Source organism: Mustela lutreola, chromosome 6, assembly GCF_030435805.1.
Source record: "Mustela lutreola isolate mMusLut2 chromosome 6, mMusLut2.pri, whole genome shotgun sequence".
NCBI lineage: Eukaryota > Metazoa > Chordata > Mammalia > Carnivora > Mustelidae > Mustela > Mustela lutreola.
In genome coordinates this window covers 85,350,370-85,370,009 of record NC_081295.1, presented here as the reverse complement: position 1 = coordinate 85,370,009, position 19,640 = coordinate 85,350,370, and the positions used below count along the sequence as shown (strand labels likewise).

General features: G+C 40.0%; 1 protein-coding gene and 1 non-coding gene across 2 annotated transcripts in view; one reads left to right on the top strand and one right to left on the bottom strand.

The window, feature by feature from the left end:
* ZFAND3 (zinc finger AN1-type containing 3) overlaps nucleotides 1–19,640 on the bottom strand; it is a 335,701-nt gene that overhangs the window by 309,794 nt on the left and 6,267 nt on the right. The window lies entirely within an intron of this gene.
* On the top strand, nucleotides 2,479–2,583 carry LOC131835004 (small nucleolar RNA U13). The gene has a single exon (XR_009355084.1). It is a non-coding gene; the product is annotated as a small nucleolar RNA U13 (small nucleolar RNA).

Here is a 19,640-nt window from a genome sequence, read left to right as displayed (position 1 = left end):
ACTTTCAATAAAAGAGTTTCTGGTTTGGAAGCGAAGGACCATACACTGGACAGCAATGTCTCAACAAACAACATCAAAAAACACCAAACCTGAAAAGGCAGCCATTTCTGAAGCAAGCAACCAGCTGGTTTTATCATCTGTAAAATTCGAATAACATCTGTCCTACCCACAACAGGCTTGTGAGGTTAAATGAGATAACATACATAAAAGCATTTTAAATATAAAGTCCTATTAACAACAATAGCCAAACTATGGAGAGAGCCCAAATGTTCATGACCAATGACTGGATAAAGAAGATTTGGCATTGGGCGCCTGGGTGGCTCAGTGGGTTAAGCCGCTGCCTTCGGCTCAGGTCATGATCCCAGGGTCCTGGGATCGAGTCCCGCATCGGGCTCTCTGCTCAGCAGGGAGCCTGCTTCCCTCTCTCTCTCTCTGCCTGCCTCTCTGTCTACTTGTAATCTCTGTCTGTCAAATAAACAAATAAAATCTTTAAAAAAAAAAATGAAGATTTGGCATATATATAATAATACACACACACACACACACTCCCCCCACACGCGTGCGTGCGGAATATTACTCAACCATCAAAAAAATGAAATCTTTCCATTTCCAACAGTGTGGACAGAGCTCGAATGTATTATATTAAATGAAATAAGTCAGTCAGAAAAAGACAAATATATGAACTCACTCATGTGTAGAATTTAAGAAAACAGATGAACACATGGTGGGGGAGAGGAGAGGGAAACAAACCCTAAGAGACTTTAGGACAGAGAACAAACAGGGCTGATGGAGGGTGGGGGGTGGGGGACGGGCTAAGATGGGTGATGATTAAAAAGGGCACTTGTGGGGGCGCCTGGGTGGCTCAGTGGGTTGGGCCGCTACCTTCGGCTCAGGTCATGATCTCAGGTTCTGGGATCGAGCCCCACATCGGGCTCTCTGCTCTGTGGGGAGCCTGCTTCTTCCTCTCTGCCTGCCTCTCTGCCTACTTGTGATCTCTGTCTGTCAAATAAATAAATAAAATCTTTAAAAAAAAAAAAAAGCGCACTTGTTGCGATGAGCACTGGTTACTGTACATAAGTGATGAATCACTGAATTCTACTCCAGAAACCAATACTGCACTGTATGTTAACTAAGTAAAATTTAAACTAAAAGAGAAAGAAACAAAATAAAGTCCTACACAAATGTAGTATATTATGATTCCACAACGTTACTAATGACTTCTTGAAACCACCTGTGTAATTAGACAAATAAGGGAAGAATTACTGAAACGGATTACTACCATAGTTATAAAGTCACTTAACAGAATTTTCCAGTATAAACACCTCAGCCACAATGATCAGTGCTGACTGACATGGACATCTGTAAAGTAAAGAACTATAACTCCCAATTTATCCAAAGGACTTGATTCTAATCCTTCATAAACTCTTCCTCGAAAATAGAGGGAACACATCCTAACTCAATCTACAAGGTCAGTATTACCGTGATACCAAAGCCAAAGACATCACAACAAAAGAAAAATAGAGACCAAAATTTTCTAGAGACACAAAAATCCTTAATAAAATCCTAGCAAACCTCCAGTAACAAACAAAATAATTATACACTGGGGCGCCTGAGTATCTCAGTGGGTTAAGCCTCTGCCTTCTGCTCAGGCCATGATCTCAGGGTCCTGGGATTGAGTTCCCTCAGTGGGCCTGCTTCCCCTTCCTCTCTCTCTCTGCCTACTTGTGATCTCTATCTGTCAAATAAATAAAAATCTTTAAAATAAAAAAATTTAAAAAAAAAAAAAACAAAAACATGGGGTGCCTGGGTGTCTCAGTGGGTTAAAGCCCCTGCCTTCAGCTCAGGTCATGATCTCAGGATCCTGGGATTGAGTCCCACATCAGGCTCTCTGCTCAGCAAGGGAGCCTGCCTCTCCTCTCTGCCTACTTTTGATCTCTGTCAAATAAGTAAATAAAATCTTTAAAAAAATAAAATAAAATACCATTATACACCAAAACCAAGTGGCATCTGGGGTGCCTGGGTGGCTTGATCAGTTAAGCATCTGCCTTCAGCTCAGATCATGATTCCAGGATACTGAGACTGAGCCCTGTGCTGGGCTCCCTTCTCAGCAGGCGCAGCAGGGAGCCTGCTTCTCCCTCTGTCTGCCGCTCCCCCTGCTTGTGCTTGCTCTCTCTGTGTCAAATAAATACATAAAATCTTTAAAAATAAATAAAAATTTTAAAATGTAAGACCAATCAAGATTGGTTTACCATCTGGAAAATCAAAGCAATAGATCATATATGGATAGATTAACGCAGGAAAACCACATGATCGTCTCAACATGTCATTGATGTCACATGACCATTGATGTCACATGATCATTCCAACATTTTAGGAAAAGCATTTAACCAAATCCAACACTCTTTCATGAAAACGAAAGAAAAAACTCAACAGCCTTAGAAACAAACTTGCTCAACCTGATAAAAATATTCACAAAAGATCCTTTTGTAGTTCATAAGCATGATGATTGGGTGTTCACGCTTCTGTGTGACATGTGCCACCCTTTAAACCTTGTTACGACCTCGGCACATTACCCATCTGACGTGAAAAAAAAAAAAAAAAAAAAAAATTCACAAAAATTGAGGCGTCTGGGTCAGTTAAGTGGGTTAAGCTTCTACCTTAGGCTCAGATGATGACCCCAGAGTACTGGGATGGAGCCCAGCACTGGGCTCTCTACTCAGCAATGAGTCTGTCTCTCCCTCCCCCTAAGCCCCTCCAGCTGCAGCTGCTTGTGTTCACTCTCACTCTCCCGCTCTCAAATAAAGTCTTTATTTTTTTTTAAAGATTTTATTTATTTATTTGACAGAGAGAGATCACAAGTAGGCAGAGAGGCAGGCAGAGAGAGAGAGGAGGAAGCAGGCTCCCTGCTGAGCAGAGAGGCCAATGCGGCTCGATCCCAGGACCCTGGGATCATGACCTGAGCCGAAGGCAGAGGCTTAACCCACTGAGCCAACCAGGTGCCCCTGCTTTTACCATTTCTATTCACTTGGGAGGTTCCAGCCTCCAATTAAAGCAATCACAATTAAGCAAGAAAAAAAAAACTAAATAAACAAAAGGCATCTAAAGTAGAAAAGAAGTAAAACTATCCCTACTTACAAATGACATGATCTTGTATGTAGAAAAATTCTAAGGAATTCACTAAAAAACTACTGGAGCTGTGCACGACTGGGTGGCTCAGTGGGCTAAAGCCTTCAGCTCAGATCCAGATCCCAGGATCCTGGGACTGAGCCTCGCATCAGGCTCTCTGCTCAGCGGGGAGCCTGCTTCCTCCTCTCTCTCTGTCTGCCTCTCTGCCTACTTGTGATCTCTCTCTGTCAAATAAATAAATAAAATTAAAAAAAAAAAAAAACTACTGGAGCTAGTAAGCTCAGGATGTAAGATCAGGATATAAGATCGATATACAAAAAAAATCAACCGTATTTCTGTACAGTATCAATGACCAATCCAAAAATAAAATTAAGAAAATAATTACATTTGTCGGACCTGTGTGGCTCAGTCAGTTGAGCATCTGACTTGGTATCGGCTCAGGTTGAGATCTCAGGTCATGAAATGTGTCTGCTTGTCCCTCTTCCCTTTCTGCCCACCTCCCCACACCCACTTACATATGCATGTGCATGCTCACTCAGGGGAGCATGCTCTCTCATAAATAAATCCTAAAAAAATAATAACAAAAGAATTACACTTAAAATAGCATCAAAACAAAATAGTTGTAAACAACACAAGTACCAGACTTGTACAAGAATACTGTCACACACTGTTGAAAAAAACTGAAGGCATAGATAAATAGGAAGATATGCCAATGTTTAAGGATGGAAAGTCTAAATGTTAAACAGGGTAACACTCCACAATTAACCTACAGATGCAATGCAATCCTGTATCAAACTCCTAGTGCGCTTCTTTGCAGAAACTGACAAGCTGACCCTAAAAGTCATATTGAAATGTAAAGGACACAAAATAGCCAAAACAATCTTGATGAAGAAGAACTAAACTGGAGGACTCACACTTTCTAATTTCAATACTTACTACAAAATGAGTCCTCATATGCACAGCATAAAGACAGGCATTATAGGGCGCCTGGGTGGCTGCCTTCGGCTCAGGTCATGATCTCAGGGTCCTGGGATCGAGTCCCACATCGGGCTCTCTGCTCAGCAGGGAGCCTGCTTCCTCCTCTCTCTCTCTGCCTGCCTCTCTGCCTACTTGTGATCTCTCTCTGTCAAATAAATAAATAAAATCTTTAAAAAAAAAAAAAAAAAGACAGGCATTATAGATCAACAGAATAAAATTTCGGAGTCCAGAAATAAACATATTTACACTTAACTGATTTTTCAACAAGGACACCTAGATAATTCACTGGGGGAAAGAATAGTTTTTTCAACAAATGGTGGGGGGACAACTAAATATCCACAGACAAAAGAATGAGTTGGAAACCCATCTCACACCATATGCAAAATTAACTCAAAATGAATCAACGATTTAAAGATAAGTTAAAAGCTAAAACTATAAGGCCATTAAGGAAAGAAACAGGTATAACTCTTCATGATCTTGGATTAGACAACAATTTTTTAGTTATGACACCAAAAAGCATAAGCAACCAAAACAAAGTGGACTTCATAAAAATTAAAAACTTTTGTACTTCAAAGGACACTATTCCAAAAAACATGAAAAAAACCTACAGAATGGGAAAAAGTGTTTGCAAATCATCTAAGAAGGGACTAAATATCCAGAATACATACATACAAAAAAAATTTTACAACTCAACCATAAGAGGACATATAATCTAACTTTAAAATTGACAAATGATCTGAACAGTAATTCTTCTGAAGAATATACCAAATGACCAATAGGCACATGAAAAAGTACTCAACATCATTAATATCAGCAAATGCAAATCAAAACCACCATGCGATACCCACTAAGATGGCTATAATCAAAAAGATGAATCATAACAAACACTGGGCAAGGATGCCAAGAAACTGGAACCCTCAAACATTCCTGGTGGAAATGTAAAATGGTGCAGCTGCTCTGATAGTTACTCAAAAAGTTAAACATATGACCCAGCAATCCCCCTCCTACCCAAGAGAACTGAAAACATGTATGCAAACAAAAATTTGTACACATAAGTTCAGTGTTATTCATAATAGCCAAAAAGTGGAAACAACCCAAATATACATCAACTGATGAACAGATAAACAAAATATGATATAACCATACAATGGAATATTATTCAGCCATAAAAAGAAATGAAATACTAATCTATGTAACACCATGGATGAACCTTGAAAACATTATGCTAAGTGAAAGAAAAGCCATATATTTGATGATTCTATTTATGTGAAATGTTCAGAATTGGCAAATCAATAAAAACAAAGTAAATCTGTGGTTGCCAGAGAGCAAGAGAAATGTGAAGTGACTGCTAATGGGCGCAAGATTTCTTTTTGAGGTGAAAATTTTGCAGATTTAGATGGTAGTGAGAGTTGCACAATTTTCTGAGTATACTAAAAACCACCAAACTGTAAATTTTAAAAGAATGAGTTTTATGGTGTGTGAACTGTGTCACAATTTTTTAAAAAACAAAAAAAACTGAAGAACAAAGCAATTGAAACTTACTTTCTTCATTTAACAATGTTGTAGTTAAGGCCATATCCAAAAATTTTCAATCCCAAGGTTTCAGCTAAACAAACAGCAGTACCACTGAAAAAAAAAAAATGCACCTAATTCTGAGCTAGGAACCCAGGCACCAACCTTCTAATCTTTCTGGATTAAAAAACAGCAAGCTGTCCTTGTTCACAGATTCAGCCACTGTGCACATTGCAGCCCCTGGCCTTCCTATCCGTCTCCACGCTGTAAAGCATCAAGAAGTCAAAACAGCATCAACCTCACCCTTCTGGTCTGGGATATTCTAAAATGAATCAATAGCAAGCTGCCAGTATACTTAAGACTATTAAACTGTACTGATATATCTTAAGTTTAAAATGTGTATTTTATGTATTTATCATTAACACAGATTTAACATTAACATATTTACCATTAACACAATGGTGTACACAACTGTACTTTAATAAGAGCTCATCTATAAATTCAAATGATCCAACTACCTCCCATTTGACCAGTTCCCTTTTACCCTATCCTAAACTATATCCCATTGAAAAAAAGAGTAGAGGAGGAAAGAAGGAAGAATATTTAGTGTCTTTGCAGTGACATAGACATACTTCAAAAAAACACCACACTCAACTGGAAAAACTTTGGAAAAGATATCTGAGTACTTACAGGGATGAAAAGTCCAGACTAAATAAAGGGATTTATCTTCATAGAAATACAAAAGCTTACACAGGTGATTAAATTTATAATATTAAGTAAAATACCAAAACAAATCAGATAAGTGGAATCCTCTGCACCAGAACCTACAGACTCTAAAAACAAAATAGCTCTTCAAACTTAAATTGGTAGTTTTAAGTCTAATACAAAATCTTAAATAATTAGTACTGGAAAAGAATCAACAGAAACCAAAATTATAAATAAATTCAAGAAAAGTTTCTTAATTCCTGATTACTGGATCCTTGGATCATTAACAGAAGTTAATTTCTCATACTCATGAAATGTAATTATGGTGATTTTTCACAAAAGGTATTTTAGTACCATGCTGAGCTAGAACATTGCTGAGAAGTACATGTCTAAAAAAGCATTATTTAAATTCTCCTGGGGCACCTGCGTGGCTCAGTCGGTTAAGCGTCTGCCTTTGGCTCAGGTCATGATCCCAGGATCCCAGGATCAACCACCACGTTGTGCTCCCTGCTCAGCAAGGAGCCTGCTTCTTCCTCTCCCTCTGCTGCTCCCTCTTGTGTTCTCTCCCTCCCTCTCTGTCAAATAAATAAAGAAAATCTTTTACAAGTAAATAAATAAATAAATTCTTAAAGCACTTTTAAGCAGCAGAGAAATCCTAATCATTATCTTACTTAACCATTCTTTGCAATATGACCCTACTTGTGACTTCCTCACTAACCTACCCCGTCTTGGTTTTGGTGACCCTACCCTTACCTAATTTCTCTTATCTCTGTCCATCCATCTCCATCTCAAACTCCTCTTATTCTTTGTTTATCAGGGTTCTATCTTCAGCTATCTTCTCACTCATACAACTGGATCTCAAAATGAAAGTTACACATATGGGTAGTTAGCCAAAGGACAAAGTAAAAAAAAGCAAGAATAAATTGCTCAGATGACACCCTGGATACACTAAATTGGAGCTGGGGGAAGCAGCACTAATGTGTTTTTTAGAAAAGGTTACCAGAGTGATTCTGACAACTCCATCTCCATACCAGAGGGAACCACTGGTCTAACAGCACTTTCCATGTGATCCTACCTGCTCCACTGGCTTCAGCTATAACCTCTGCACCTATGTCACCTTAAATGGTATAGCTATGGTTTCACCTAAGTTACTAAGTTCACCTAGTTCAGACACCTAAGTTACTCTACAGTTAGATGATCCAGAAGCCCTACAATTCAACATGCCTGACACCATTTGTTTAGCACAGTAATAACAACCACCACCACAACCATCAAGAAGTGACTAGAAAACCTGGTAAAACTGAATTTAGTATATGTACCTATTAGACTACTGTGCTGCCATTTAAAAAAAAAGAAGATCGAGTACAGCCACTTTGGAAGACAGTATGGAGGTTCCTTAAAAGGTTAAAAATTGGAAAGAAAAAGTTAAAAATCAAGCTACCCTACAATCCAGCAATTGCACTACTAGGTATTTACCCAAAGGACACAGACACGTCATTCAAAGGGGTACACGCACCCCAATGTTTACAGCAACAATGTCCACAATAGCCAAAATACGGAAAGAACCCAGATGTCCAGCAACAGATGAATGGATAAACGTGTGTATTGGGGCGCCTGGGTGGCTCAGTGAGTTAAAGCCCCTGCCTTCGGCTCAAGTCATGGTCCTGGGGTCCTGGGGTCCTGTGATAGAGCCCCACAGTGGGCTCTCTGCAAAGCAGGAGCCTGCTTTCCCCTTCCTCTCTCTCCGCTAGCCTCTTTGCCTACTTGTGATCTCTTGTCTGTCAAATAAATAAATAAATTTTTTTTAAAAAGATGTGGCATATTAATGGGATATTACGCAGCCATCAAAAAGAATGAAATCTTGCCATGTGCAACAACACAGATGGAACTAGAGGGTATTATGCTAAGCAAAGTAAGTCAGAGAAAAGCAAATATCATATGATTCCACTCATACATATAATTTAAGAACCAAAATGAATGAACACAGGGAAGAGAAAGAAAATAAGATGAAAACTGAGAGGGAAACAAACCATAAGAGACTCTTAGGAAAGCTAGGAAATAAACTAAGGGATGCTGGAGGGGAGGTGGGGGAGATGGGGTGAGTGGGGGATGGACAGTAAGGACGGCACTTGGAATGAGCACTGAGTGATGAATCCACTAAAATTGATGAATCACTAAATTCTACCTCTGAAACTAATAATACACTGTATGTTAATTAAATTGAATTTAAATAAAATGGAAAGTAGAAATATATATGTTAACTTGACAAGAACTCTAAAATACAGTTAAGTTAAAAAAAAAAACAAAGTACAAAATGCGGTGTAGTGTGCTATACTTGTGTTAGAAAAAACAATAAAAGCAGTATATGCACAGGAAACTTCTGGAAGTGTACTCAAGAAACTTAGTCATGATTCTCACTAGATGAACTCTGGGTATGGTGTAGAAGGGAGACAGCACTTTCACCACGTTGTTTGGATTTTCCATCATATGAATGAACGTATTCCTTTTGTAATTAAAATACACTGCAAACTAATGGACAGGAAAATTCATACGCTATCTGCAAAAGGACTTGTATCCAGAATATATAAAGAACTCCTACAAATGAATTAAAAAAAAAAAAAAAAAAAGACAGGGGCGCCTGGGTGGCTCAGTGGGTTAAACCTCTGCTTTCGGCTCAGGTCATGACCTCAGGGTCCTGGGATCGAGCCCCCGCATCCGGCTCTCCGCTCAGCGGGGAGCCTGCTTCCCCTTCTCTCTCTGCCTGCCTCTCTGCCTACTTGTGACCTCTGTCTGTCAAATAAATAAATAAATAATCTTAAAAAAAAAAAAAAAAAAAAAAGACGGGGCGCCTGGGTGGCTCAGTGGGTTAAAGCCGCTGCCTTCAGCTCAGGTCATGATCCCAGGATTCTGGGATCGAGCCCCACATCGGGCTCTCTGCTCAGCAGGGAGCCTGCTTCCTCCTCTCTCTCTGCCTGCCTCTCTGCCTACCTGTGATCTCTCTCTGTCAATAAATAAATAAATAAATCTAAAAAAAAAGACAACAGGAAAAAAAGCAAAAGGTTTGAATAAAAACCTCACAACAGGGGCGCCTGGGTGGCTCAGTGGGTTAAAGCCTCTGCCTTCAGCTCAGGTCATAATCCCAGCCCCACATCGGGCTCTCTGCTCAGCTGAGAGCCTGCTTCCTCCTCTCTCTGACTGCCTCTCTGCCTACTTGTAATCTCTGTCAAATAAATAAAATCTTAAAAATAAATAAATAAATAAAACTCACAACAAAGTTTAGCCAAACCGCCAACAAAGAAAGTTGCTCAACTTCATTAGTCATCAAGGAAATGCAAATTAAAACCACAATGCACACAACTAAAATGAAAGACAGTCAGTATCAAGTACTGACAAAGATGTGGAATAACCAGAACTCATATACTGGGTAGAAGTGTAAACGGATAAACCCACTCTAGACACTGGCAAAACTGAATCTAAACATATATACTACACACACACACACACACACAAACACACACACACACTCTTTATAACTCAACAGTCCTACCACTGGGTATATACCCAAAGAGAAATGAGTGCTTATGTCCACCAAAAGACACTAGCAAAATGTTCATAGCCACATTATTCATAATATCCCCAAACCAAAAAGGTCCTAAAAGTAGAATGGATAAATTATGCTATCATATGATGGCATACCACAGACCAGTGAAAAATCATTACCTCTCTATGTAGAGAATCTCACTCTATATAGGTGAAATCTACATTCATCCATGTAGATGAATCTCATAGCCATAATGCTGAGGGGAAAAAGTCACATATAAAAGAGAACTACTCTGTAATTCCCATTACATAAAATTAAAAAGCAGGCAAACTAATCTATGGTGATAAAGGTCAGAATAGGTTGGGGGTATCGCCTAGGATAGTAAATAAGGAGACTCCTGATGGGATGCTGGAAATGTACTATTGGTCAATCTGGGTAGGTGATGGTTATATACTTACATACATGTGAAAAGAACCATAAAGTTGTACATAAAAATTCATAAAAATAACAGAATGGGAATACAAGTCAAGGACTAGGAGAACGTTTCTCCAAAAGGCATATCTGATAAGACTGTTATCCAATATACACAAAGAACTCTCAAAACACAGTAAGAATACAAACCCAATTAAAAAACAGCCAAAAGACCTGAACAGACACCTCACCAAAGATGTACAGATGGCAGATAATAATCTGAAAAGATGCTCAACATCATGTATCACTAAGGAACTGCAAATTAAAATGAAATACCACTGCATATATATTAGAATGGCCAAAACTCAAAACACTGACGTCACCAAATGCTGCTAAGCATTTGGAAGAACAGAACACTCATTCACTGTTGCTGGTGGGAACGCAAAATGGTACAATCACTTTGGAGAACAGTTTGGCAGTTTCTTACAAAACTAAACACACTCTCATCATAATCCAGCAATCACATTCCTTGGTATTTACCAAGCTGAAAACCACATCCACACAAATACCTGAATACGAAGTTAAGAGCACCTTTATTCATAAATGCCAAATTTTGGAAGCAATCAAGATATCCTTCAGTAGGGGGGCGCCTGGGTGGCTCAGTGGTTAAGCCGCTGCCTTCGGCTCAGGTCATGATCTCAGGGTCCTGGGATCGAGTCCCGCATCGGGCTCTCTGCTCAGCAGGGAGCCTGCTTCCTCCTCTCTCTCTCTCTGCCTGCCTCTCTGCCTACTTGTGATTTCTCTCTGTCAAATAAATAAATAAAATCTTTAAAAAAAAAAAAAAAGATATCCTTCAGTAGGTGAATGAATAAATAAACTGTGGCATGGTCAAATAATGGAATATTATTTGGTGCTATAAAGAAGTGAACTATCGGGCGCCTGGGTGGCTCAGTGGGTTAAGCCGCTGCCTTCGGCTCAGGTCATGATCTCGGGATCCTGGGATCGAGTCCCGCATCGGGCTCTCTGCTCAGCAGGGAGCCTGCTTCCTCCTCTCTCTCTGCCTGCCTCTCTGCCTACTTGTAATCTCTCTCTGTCAAATAAATAAATAAAATCTTTAAAAAAAAAAAAAAAAAAAAAGAAGTGAACTATCAAGCCATGAAGTCATGGAGTAAACTGCAATGTATATTACTAAGTCAATATATAAGAAGCCAATCTGAAAAGGCTACATACTGTAGGACTCCAACCATATGACATTCTGGAAAAGGCTACTATGAAGATAGTAAAAATATCAGTGATTGCTCGGGGGTGGGGATATGAATAGGCACAGCACAGAGAATTTTTAGGACAGTGAAACCATTCTGTATGATACTATCATGATAAATATGTCATTGTACATTTGTCAAAACTCACAAAATGCACAGGAGTGAACTCTAATGTAAACTATGGACATCCTGGGTGTCAATGAGGGTTCATGGACAATTAGAAGTACCATTCTCATGGGGGATGCTGACAGTAAGGGAGGCAAAAGAGGGGGTAACAGGATTTAGGGTAACTCTTTGGACCTCCTGTTCACTTTTGCTTTGAATCTAAAATTGCTCTAAAAAGTATTTTTAACTCATCGAAGTGTACACTTGAGTGCAATAAACTAAACTGATCCAATAAAAAAGCAGAAAAAGATTTCACAAGAAAAAAATCTGGGACACCTTCAGCTCAGGCCATGATCCCAGAGTCCTGCTGAGCAGGGAGCCTTGCTTCTCCCTCTCCCTATGCCTGCTGCTCCCACTACTTGTGCGTGCTCTCTGACAAATAAATAAATTTTTTTAAAAAAGAAGAGGAAAAAGAAGAAAATTTAAGGTAATGTGTGGCATTAGAAATCAGGATAGCAATTACCCTTGAGCAGAAGGAGCCAGTGACTGGAGAAGATACAAGTGGAGCCTCTTGGGGGATAAGAATGCTATTTCTTTATATAGGTGCTGGTTATCTGTAGGTACATTCACTTTGTGAAAATTCATTTCACTATATACTTTAGATGTATGCATTTTCACTATACATATTATACATGAATTAAAAAGTTTTCATTTAAAAAGGGTATAATAAAAGTACACTGACATGCCATCTGATTCACCAAAAAAAATGTTCTGTCTAAAACTAATCTTCTCGGGGCACCTGGGTGGCTCAGTGGGTTAAAGCTTCTGCCTTCAGCTCAGGTCATGATTCCTGGGTCCTGGGATCGAGCCCGACATCGGGCTCTCTGCTCAGCAGGGAGCCTGCTCCCCCCCTCTCTCGGTCTGCCTCTGGGCCTACTTGTAATCTCTGTCTGTCAAAATAAGTAAGTAAGATCTTTAAAAAATAAAAATAAAAATAAAATAAAATAAATCTTCTCTTCCCCACAAGTCACTCATCTTCCAGACAGAATCACTTCAACTTAAGAAATTCCAAAGTATAAACTTTTGTATAGCAAATAAAACTCCGCACATCACTGACAAATGGCATTAATCATTGTATCTACTATTTCACTTTCAATTTACGAATAAATGCATTCACAAACCACCTTTCAAATCCCTAGCCAGCTTCTAAGTAGAACTTCTATAACCATCACATATGACTGACACCATCTTTCACCCAGTTGCACATGTCAGAAATCTTGCTGCCTCTCTTCTCCTTCCCACCTTCCCATCCCCCACCCAATCTGTCTCTGCTCTTATAGTCAAGCCCTCTCTTCAGACCTCACTGACTCAGTGCTATCAAAGGACTGAAATGACTGTATCCCCCCAAAATTCACATGTTGAATCCTAATGCCCAATGTGATTATAGTGTCTGGAGTTGAGACCTTTGGGAAGTGATTAGACCATGAGGGCACTGCCCTCATCAATGGGATTAGTGCCCTTATAAAAGAGGCTGGAGAAATCCCATATCCCTTCCACCACATGAGGTTACAGTGAGAACATAGCATCATCACTGAGGAAGCAGACTCTCACCAGACTCATGGATTCTGCCAGTGCCTTTATCTAGGATTTCCAGCCTCCAAAACTATAAGAAATAAATTTTTGCTGTTCATAAGCCACCCAGTCTGTGGTATTTTGTTATAACAGCCTGAATGGACTAGAATACCCAGATTTTAACCTATATTCATTCTTAGCTTTCCTACTACAGCATTCACTCAGTTTCTTCACCTTGAGTCCACAAACCCCACAGTCTACAGGCAGAAGTATTTTTAGATGTAAGTGGTTTCCTTCATAATCTCTGGTGTTTTATTTTATGCATTATTCCTGAGAAGTGGTCCATGGTCTTCATCAAACTGTCACACGGATCCATGGCTCGAAAGGTTTAAATGATCTAACTGGATAAATCTAAACCCAACAGCATGGCAATCAAGTTGCTCATAAATGACCCCTGCTCCTCCCCTCAGCTTCATCTTGCCCCTACACTGCTGCTAATACACTGAGCTGTATCTGCAATTCTTCAAATTCACCATGCCTTCTCACTCCTCTCTGCCTCTGCGCAAGCTCAAGAGCACCGTCTCCTCAGAGAAGCCCTCCTGGCCATCCTCCACCCCCAGTCTCTCAGTAAGATGTCTTGTCTGTGCCGACATGTTTTGTGATGATCCCCCCCAAAGCACTTTCCTCATGGTGTTTGGTCAGTTTATTCGTCTGCCTCCCCTTCTAGACTGTAAGCTTTCCTAGGGCAGAAGCCAGAGCAGGGTATATCGTGCCTAGCAGAGCTTAAGACCACAAGAGAATTCTCAATAAATGCTTACTGAACAAGATCCTGTCTTTGAAAAAAGCCAAACTGGACAAAGGCTGGTCAGAAACCTCATCAACTAAGTAGGTGGCACTGACCTGGAGACTACCATTAGTGCAAACTGCCCAGCTGACAGTTCTGCATCTATTAATCTACCACCAATGTTCCTCATTCAAGGCTGGGAAGTTGGCCTTTAATAAATTTAACTACCATGGTCAGGCACTGAACCAAAGGCTTGACAGGCATTAGAGCCCACTAAACCTCAAAGCAATTCTAAAATATTCTATTTTATTATTATTTTAAAGATAAAGATGCAGAGAGGTAAACTACCCAAAGTCAAGCACAAAGTTTCAAAGTAAATTTTTAAACTCAGGATTCCAATTCCAAAGCCCATGCATAGACACTGAACTCAGCTGGTTTTCTGTGGCTAAGAGGTTAGCATGCCCTTGGGAAGAGCCTGGATTGGATGAAAGGGGACTTTTCATTAACCCCTCAGCAAATGAGAAAGGGCTTATTCCCCAGGCAGCACTACTATTAAATTCTTTAACATTTAATGTAACCTCCCCTGTACTAGTTGCACAATCGTTCAAAAGAGAAAGGCTTGGGGCGCCTGGGTGGCTCAGTGGGTTAAAGCCTCTGCCTTCAGCTCAGGTCATGATCCCAGGGTCCTGAGATAGAGCCCCACATCAGGCTCTCTGCTCAGCGGGGAGCCTGCTTCCTCCTCTCTCTCTGACTGCTTCTCTGCCTACTTGTGATCTCTGTCAAATAAATAAAATTCTTTAAAAAAAAAAAAAAAAAAAGAGAGAAAGGCTTATGAGAGTTGTTTTTCCAAGAACAGCAAGTAAAGCTAGTGAACAGCAAGTAAAAATGGGTGAAACTTTACTGAATTCCCCCACTAGACGCAGAGATTGAAAAGGAGAAAGAAAAATCCATCTCACAGAATGGAGTTGGTTGTGGCAATACCTATAAAAGAAAGAAGGTAGATAAGTCTCCATCCACAGCCTGCTACAAAGAGACACCATGAAGCACCATCCTTTACCTTGCTAAAAAGGTATCTTTGAGCTTAGAAAAAGAAAGAACCCATAGGGTTGTAACAGATGGAACACCAATTTGCTGAAAGCTGCTGCATTTCTACTAAACTTTAGCTTGGAATGTGCACCACAGCTCCTATTCTATGATCTTTAGCACTTCCCTGCAAGACCCCAGGGGACTCACACCCTGCACTTTAAGGGAAGACAGCATGTTTTCTTTTTTTTTTTTTTTTTTTTTTAAAGATTTTATTTATTTACCAGAGAGAGAGAGGGGAGAGAGCGAGCACAGGCAGACAGAATGGCAGGCAGAGGCAGAGGGAGAAGCAGGCTCCCCGCTGAGCAAGGAGCCTGATGTGGGACTCGATCCCAGGACGCTGGGATCATGACCTGAGCCGAAGGCAGCTGCTTAACCAACTGAGCCACCCAGGCGTCCCAGCATGTTTTCTTTAATCCCACCCACCACCTGTTCACATTAGTTTCTCTAGCCCTTACAAATGTAGCTACCTCTCATATTTTGATTAGAAAGTAGTGACCACAAAGCATCTTCATCCCTAATTACCACGGCTCCACTTCAAACCACATTTCCCTATCTTCATCCCTCGCACAACCCAGTCTTCTTCTTGACCACCTTCTGTGCCCTTCCTCTTCCAACTCAACCTCAGATCTAGTTGATATAGACCTGTCCAGTGACTTTTACTGCACCCCACATTTAAACACAAAACCAACAGAGCCCATTCTTCCTAGTCCCTAACTCCAACCAAATATAAGTAGTGAAAACTATTCAGGTAAACCCAGGGTGCTTTCAACTAAGAAATCACAATACCTACCTAGTCACTAGACAGTTTAAAACCAACGGTAACAAAATGGAGTGTTTAGGGACATACACTTCCACAGAACAGGTTTTACTGTGGCTATCATTTTCTAAACTAATCCACACTGATACTGAGATTATAAACCTGTAGAGACACCCAAGTATACACCATATAATCTCCATACTTTTACTCAAGATTTATCTTTTATCGGGGCGCCTGGGTGGCTCAGTGGGTTAAAGCCTCTGCTTTCAGCTCAGGTCATGATCGCGGGGTCCTGTGATCGAGCCCCATATTGGGCTCTCTGCTCCACGGAAAGCCTGCTTCCTCCTCTCTCTCTCTGCCTGCCTCTCTTGCCTACTTGTAATCTCTGTCTGTCAAATAAATAAATAAAATCTTTAAAAAAGAAAATTTATCTTTTATCATTTAAGTCACAGCAACTGTTCCTTGATTAGATTGTACCCAATATGCACTGAAGAAAAAAGATTAGCCTTACAAATAAAATGCATGGTTTGAGGACCTCTCACTGGCAGTAGGAGGAGTGGGAGTGTGACATGGATGACAGGGAGAGAGCCCCCAAGCAACAAATGAAACAAAATTCCCCTAAGTGAACATTTCTATAGCTCAACATCAAGAATACTCCTTTATTTTTAAAGGTGAATAGCACAGCTCTGTGTTATATTAAGAGAAAGACAAATTTCATAAAACCATCTGAAGTCATATACTGTGAAGATTTTATGTACACATGCAAAGTTTCATGCAAACACACACAGACTTGAAAAACCTGGTTTTCTGGATTTCAGTGGCAACTGAAGAAGAAAACGAATAATACCATCCATGCCTCCCCAAGCGCAAAAACCTAGAAATCACAAATCTTGAACAACTCACACTGAAATATATCATACCTTCTCCCACCTCCAGTTTATTTTTTATTTTATTTTGCTGGTTAATATACTTCTCGACAGTTTCAAAATAATTTTATTATTTAATCTATTTTGTATCCCATTCATTACATTAAAAAAAATTCTTCCCAGCAGTAACTTGCCACCACATCTATTCACATATGGCACCCTAGAAAGGGTTGAAAATTGAAAAACAGTGACCTGAAATAGGAAGACTTTGAAAGCACGGACATGCGGGTGCCTGGGTGGCCCAGTGGGTTGAGCTGCTGCCTTTGGCATGATCTCGGTCCTGGGATAGAGTCCCGCATCGGGCTCTATGCTCAGCGGGGAAACTGCTTCCTTCTCTCTCTCTCTCTGCCTGCCTCTCTGTCTACTTGTGATCTCTCTCAAATAAATAAATAAAAATCTTTAAAAAAAAAAAAAAAAAAGCAAGCACAGACATGCTCAGAAAAGCCCTCCACCCAATCTATGTTCTCCAAATTCCTGCCCCCACACTTCCAGCTAGCTACCATAATTACAGAACCTCACACTGTGTTCAGAAATTCTACCAACATAAGGATACAAGAGAAAATAAAATGCCTGGGACAAGAAACTGACTGTGGGAAGCCTATCTGTGATACTTTTGAATGGTCAGAATACTTCTCCTTCCAGAAGTGTAGCTGAGAGTCTGATTAATTTATATAAATGCACTTCAACTCACCAGAGCATAAAAGTCCAAGAAACAGATAAGACATCAACAGCTGTTACTCCACACCATTCCACTTTAGCAGAAGAAATGAGAAAAGGCACTCCCCAAAAGGTCCCAAATACATCACCACTCTCAGTCTTTGCCAGGTCACTGATGAGACAGCACTGAGGCTAAATAGAGCCTGTCTGCAAATCAGAAACACCAAATGCTGTAGTGTGGTCTGCTCCCTTCCCTCCCACCAACCACCCACAGCCAGAGTGATAGCAAGCTGCCAGGACATTCTTCTGCTCTAATCACACCTGCCTACGATACAGGATATCTGGTACAGCTGAATGAACAGATGCAATTAGCTAGTACTGCACCTTCTTCCTACTGTAGTCTTCCTTCCTCTAGTCAACAGCTGCAGCCACAACTCCAGATGTCCTGTTTGCAGCTATGTTCCCTGGCCTCAAGGATGACATGGCATTTTCATACAACTTGTATCATTCCCTCAGCCTGGAGTATCACAGTGCTTCTGCCCACTGGTATTTCAAGACATTCCACCTTCTTCTGTACCTGGGAACTTCAATTTACCAGAAAGTCCAATGCACTTATCCCCAATCACATATCAAAAGCTAGGATATCAGATTTACATTTGTAAATATTAAACAAATATTTTAATAAACAAAATTTTTAATATTTGTTTAATTTTAATATTTAATAAACAAATATTATTCCTTCACAAAAGTCATAGTCCAAAGGTGAAAACCTTCAAAAATTATCTCACTATAGAGAAAATTAGTCCAATACCTCCTTGTATAAGCCTCTGAGGTTGCCAGTTTAAGAGCACTAAGAAAAGAGCAAAGATGATTGACTTAAAAGCTAACAAGAAAAAAAAAAGTTCAAATTATGGACTAACTTGTACTAACATTTTTTTTTTAAGATTTTATTTATTTGTTAGACAGAGAGACACAGAGCGCAAGCACAGGCAGACAGAGTGGCAGCCTAGAGGCAGAGCAAGGAGCCGGATGCAGGACTTGATCCCAGGAGGCTGGGACCATGACCCAAGCCAAAGGCAGCCGCTCAACCAACTCAGCCACCCCAGGCGTCCCTTGTACTAACATTTTAATTCCCAAATCTGATTAAAGGAACACTTACCAGTAATCTGAATTAACAATAGCATTTCTTCCCCCAATGGAAATAAAATGTTAGAACTGGAAAGAAACTTAGAGCTAAATTAGCAAGTCCCTCATTTTCAAAAGACAAGAAAATGGGGGCCTGAAGAACGCACAAAAAAATAGGCTTGCATGTCAATTACATCTCAAAAAAACTGAAGAGAGAAAAAAAAAGGCTTATAAATCCTGGTTGTCTATCAGGTCAATGTTCTAGAACAGCACTGTCCAAAAGAACTTTCTGGAAGGATGAAGTCTTCTACATCGGTGTTCCCCAATAGAGTATCTACTGAGCTAGTGAATACTTAAAATATAGCTAGTATAACTGAAGAACTGAATTTTTTATTTTACTTAACTTTAATTACTATGAATTGTTAAGTTTCTATATGTAGCCAGAGGCTACCATAATGCTCAGAACAATTCTAGAATATGTTCTTAGATTCTGGTTTTTAAAACAAGGTTGCTTAAACTCTCTTCTACATTTAACACATACAGTAAATTTCTTTTCTATGTCCAAAATACCTCATTCGGCAACCTAATCTGGTGATATAGGGCCCTAGTCCAGAGCAGCATCAGCCTGTTTCTCAAAGCCCCTAGCAGAACTGAGTAACAACAGTATCATCCATCCAAATGGAATGAAGTCGCTCTTTTACAAACTCCTCTAATACAAGTTCCACACACCCAACAAGCCTGAGTCTGGACGATTTTTCAAGTGGCTTATTAAAATTATACAAATGCTGGGTTGTGACCAGTCACTTCCTACATGGCTTTGTTGAGATTTCTTCAAAAAGAAAAAAAATTTTTAAGCTCAATCTTTATGATGATTATAAATGGATTCTGAAATTTTTTTTTAAGATTTTATTTATTTATTTGACAGAGATCACAAGTAGGCAGAGAGAGAGGGCAAAGCAGGCTCCCTGCGGAGCAGAGAACCCAATGTGGGGCTCAATCCCAGGACCCTGGGATCATGACCTGAGCCGAAGGCAGAGGCTTTAACCCACTGAGCCACCCAGGTGCCCTGAATTCTGGAATTCTGTATCAGTTT